The sequence below is a fragment of the Cyanistes caeruleus genome, unplaced genomic scaffold (assembly GCF_971803275.1).
Source record: "Cyanistes caeruleus unplaced genomic scaffold, bCyaCae1.hap1.1 HAP1_SCAFFOLD_166, whole genome shotgun sequence".
Taxonomy (NCBI): domain Eukaryota; kingdom Metazoa; phylum Chordata; class Aves; order Passeriformes; family Paridae; genus Cyanistes; species Cyanistes caeruleus.
The window spans coordinates 132,501-137,500 of NW_028255955.1; positions in this window are offsets into that span (position 1 = coordinate 132,501).

Below are 5,000 nucleotides of genomic sequence, written 5' to 3' on the forward strand. Positions count from 1 at the left end.
GCCCTCTCCGACGCGACCCGAAAAGCCTCATCGATCGGGTTTTGTTGGTGTGGGGAGGAGAAGAGAGGAGGAGGAGGAGGAGGAGGAGGAGGAGGAGGAGAAGCAAACGAGCGTGAAGAACAGGAGCGACGACAAGGGCCCCGCGGCCACGGTCCTGGGACAACGGCAACGGCAACCCCAACGTGCGCGCCCCACCGGCCGACACCGCCACGGTCCAGGCGGGCAGCGGGCGGACGGCCGCGGGACTCCGCGTGCGTGCGTGCGAGCGGGGAACTCGTCCCCGAGAGACCGCCCCCGCGGGCTCGGCGCCGTCGAGCCTCCTCGACGCGCCCCCGGGGCCCGCCGACGCCGGCGGGCCGCTTGGCTTTCGGGACAATTTCGGCTGATCGCAGCGGGAGGAGCGCGCGGGGGGTGCCGCCACCCACCCGCATCTGCGGACAACGGTTCCCTCTAACTGGACGACAACGGCAAAGATGGGAGACGCCACACACCCCGCCGGGGGCCGGGACGTCGGGGGTTTTCACACCCCTTTTTCCCCTTCCCCGAGGGGAACCCATCCGGGAAAGCGTGCGACAAAAAAAGGTTGCCACCGACCGCGAGAGGCCACGGGGCCCCCCCAAACCCGGCTTTAGCGCCCGGCCTCGCGGCGATCGGCTTTTTTTTTTCCATCCCCCGGAAAAAAACAAAACCAAAAAAAAAAAAAAAAACCGGGGGGGAAACGGCAAACCAGGAGCAGAAAAAAACGATAAAAAGGCACATGGCGCGTCGCAGGACCCGTGCTAGCCACGGGGGCCGCGGGCCCGGGGATGGGGGGTGGGGGCGAGGCCCGCGCCTCTCACTCCCCAACGACACCACCGCCACCCACGAGGTTTTTCTCCCTGCCCCCCTTCGCTTTTCGCTTGGGGGCGGGGCCCGCACGCCTCTGCGGACGCTTGGCTTTTTCTCGGTGCCGCGGCTTAGGGCCGCAAAAGGGAGCGGCGGGCAGAAAGCCCTCACACCCCCAGAAAATACGGAGGAGACCGGGCGGGCAGACCCCCACGCTCTGCCCCGCACGCCTACAAGCGAAAGAAAACGAAGCGGGGACCCCGTTCGCAACCCAGCCCGCCGGGCCACGGTGGCTCGGTCCGCACCGGCCACGACAACTGAGGAAGGGCGAGGCGCCGCCGCCTCGCCCGCGCCATCTCTCTCTCTCTCGGCCCGGGGGCATTTTTCCCCGTCGCGTTCGGGTGTCCGCACGCGGGCGGGGCCGGCCACCGCGGCCGGCCGCCGCCCCTGAAACAAATTCCGCCCGCAAAAGCGCGGGTCCCCGGCTTAAGGCCGAGGAAGGGGGAACGAGGGCCACAACAACTCGGGGCGGGGGACACAACCCGGTCTTCGGGGACGGGCCGGGGGTGGGGTGGTAAAGCCTCGAACGAAGCTCGAGCAACGGTTAGACAGAGGCGCCCCCGGCCGACGTCTGCCCCCGGCTGCCGGGCCCACACCGTGGCCCACCGAGACCGCCAGCCGAAAAACAAAAAAAAAAAACTGCACCCCGCCGAGGGGGGCCCCCCGGCTTAAGGCCGAGCACATAAGGGACGAGGCGCCGCCGCCTCGCCCGCCAGCCACCGGCATTCGCTTCCCCGCCCCAGGGCTGGGGCGGGGGGGAGGGAGGCGGGACTGGACCGGAATCGGCAGCAGCACGACCAGAGCGGGGGGGACCCGCCTGCGGCTTCTCTGCCTCCTCCACGCCCTTCCCTTCTCGCCTCGGCCGCCCGCGCGGCAACACTCTCTCTGGGCAAGCAGCACACGCTTCCTCGGCATCACGACAAGCTGGCCCCCCCCACCATCGGCACGATGGGTAGCACGGGGGAAGCGGGACGAGCCCCGCGACTCGGTCCCGCCGAGGCGGCAACACACTCCCTTCTCTCTCTGGGCAAGCAGCGGCAACGACGCCTCCTCGGCCTGGCAAAACAAAGCTGCCCCACCGGCACGATGGGTAGCACGGGAAGCGGGACGAGCCCCGCGACTCGGTCCCGCCGAGGCGGCAACACACTCCCTTCTCTCTCTGGGCAAGCAGCGGCAACGACGCCTCCTCGGCCTGGCAAACAAAGCTGCCCCACCGGCACGATGGGTAGCACGGGAAGCGGGACGAGCCCCGCGACTCGGTCCCGCCGAGGCGGCACACTCTCGGTTTCTCTCTCGGGCCTCCCTTGCCGGCGGCTCTCCCCTTCGTTTCTCTCTGAGCTCAGCGCCGGCGACCGGCCGGGCGGCCGGCCCGTAGCTTCGCCTCCGGAGGACACAGGCACGGTAGCAGCCTGGGGGAGACGACCCGTTACCTCGCTCCCATAATACGGAGATACGTGTCCGAGGCCGCCGATGCCTGCAAGTGACCGTAGCGTACGTGACCGGGGCAAAGCGGCGGCGCTAGCCGCCTCCTAGCATGACGTAACTGGAGGCAGCTGAAAACAGCGACCCCTTGGTGAACTTCCAGAGCCGGCGCGGACACCAGGTCTACCTCGACCGCGGACACCACGTCTACCCCGACCGCGGACAGCAGGTCTACCCCGGCCTGGGACAACACGTCTACCCCGACCGCGGACAGCAGGTCTACCCCGACCGGGGGACAACACGTCTACCCCGACCGCGGACAGCAGGTCTACCCCGACGGGGGGACACCACGTCTACCCCGACCGCGGACAGCAGGTCTACCCCGGCCTGGGACAACACGTCTACCCCGACCGCGGACAGCAGGTCTACCCCGACCGGGGGGACAACACGTCTACCCCGACCGCGGACAGCAGGTCTACCCCGGCCTGGGACAACACGTCTACCCCGACCGCGGACAGCAGGTCTACCCCGACCGGGGGACACCACGTCTACCCCGACCGCGGACAGCAGGTCTACCCCGACCGGGGGACACCACGTCTACCCCGACCGCGGACAGCAGGTCTACCCCGACCGGGGGACACCACGTCTACCCCGACCGCGGACAGCAGGTCTACCCCGGCCTGGGACAACACGTCTACCCCGACCGCGGACAGCAGGTCTACCCCGGCCTGGGACAACACGTCTACCCCGACCGCGGACAGCAGGTCTACCCCGACCGGGGGACACCACGTCTACCCCGACCTGGGACAGCAGGTCTACCCCGGCCTGGGACAACACGTCTACCCCGACCTGGGACAGCAGGTCTACCCCGACCGCGGGACACCAGGTCTACCCCGACCGCGGACAGGAGGTCTACCCCGGCCTGGGACAACACGTCTACCCCGACCTGGGACAGCAGGGCTGCCCCGACCACGGGCAGCAGGTCTTCCCCGTCCGGGAGACAAGGGTACCCCGCTGAAATTTGCCTCGTGTCCCGCCACCGGGCCAGGCCTGTCAGGCGGCCCCGGCCCTGGGTGGACCCAACCTCCCGGGGCCGCCCGCCACCGGGGTAGTCCTGTCGGCCGCCTCCGCGCCGGCCGCCCCCTGCGGCTTCTGACGCCGTGCCCGGCGGCGGCGGTGGCGGCGGCGGCGGCGGCCTGCCCCGGAGGCGGGAGACCGACCTGTGCGCCCCTCGGCCGTCGGGTAGCTTCGGCGGCCCCGTCCCTCCCGATATTGCCGCTCCCTAGACCGAGGCGTATTTTTGACCGTTGCTTTATTTTGCTTTTTTTCACGCACGCAGGCACGCAGGCACACGCCCTCACCCACGGCCACACGCGCACCCACCCCTTCCCTTCTTCTTTCGTCTTTTTCCCGAAAGGACGGCTCTCGCGTCGGGGCGGAACACCAACGCTTCGCCGGGATCCGAAATTCTCGGCCCATCCCATTTCCGTTCCTGCGTGCGCGGCCGGACGCCTCCCAGCCGAGCCGACGGGCGGCTCGCGGCCCGCGCCCGGCCTGCCGACGCGCTCGACCGGCCGCGGGGCGTCCCCGCCACGCCTGCGGGGAGCAGAAGCGGCACCGGCCAGCCGGCGGGACCTGGGGGCGGACAGCGGGGGAAAGGAAGCGGGCGGGAGGGTGCGGTGGGACGCGGCGGGAAGAAAGACGCCGGCCCCCGGCGTGACTCGACTCGAATCGCCGGCAGAAGCGGCGAGCGGGCGGGCGGGCGGCCGGCTCTTCGGCGGTCCGCGGAGGTCTTTGGCCCCGGGCCCGCCTCCGGGGGCTCGCCGCCGAGGCGTGCGGGGCCCGGCACGGAACCGCCGCTCCCGCGGCGGCGCCTTTCCGGGCTTTTCCCCGCCCCCTGCTGGGCGGGCGATGCCGGCCCGGCGGCCCCGCCCTCCGACGTCACCCTGCCTCGGCACCTCCTTCCGGGCTTGCCCCGCCCGCCCCCCTGCTGGGCGACGGTTCGGGCCGCCGCCGTCGGCCCCTCCCCGCCCACGCCCCGGGCGGCTCCTCCTCAAGCGGCCGGCCGCTCGGCACCGCGACAACGCCTGCGGGGGCTGAGGAGCGGGCCGACGGGGCCGCCGGCGGCCTGAGCCTCGGCGCCCTCCCTTTCCGAGGAAGCTTTCTCGCCGGCGCTCTCTCGGAGGCTTTCGCGCCCACGGCGGCTTCCTTCCCGCTCGGCCCCCGGCCGGCCCCGCCGAAACCTGCAGGCGGACGGCGGCCCCGCCGATCGAGCCAGGCGGGCAGAAACCGAGGCGGCGGCGGGGCCGCCGTCTGCTCGCGCCCGGACGGGGGAGGGAGCGCCGCCGGCTTCTGAGGGCTCCCTCCTTTCCTCTCGGGGAGACACGAAGGCGGCGACGCGCTCAGGCCGAGAGGGGCGGGCCGCTCGACGCGTCCCGCGGCGGCCCGCCGGCCGACAGCGGCTCTCCCCCGGCGGCCGGCCGACGGCAGGTCTACCCCGGCGGCCGGCCGACGGCAGGTCTACCCCGGCGGCCGGCCGACGGCAGGTCTACCCCGGCGGCCGGCCGACGGCAGGTCTACCCCGGGTGCCGGACGACAGAAGGTCTACCCCGGCGGCCGACCGACGGCAGGTCTACCCCGCGGCCGGCCGACAGCAGGTCTACCCGGGCGGCCGGCCGACAGCAGGTCTACCC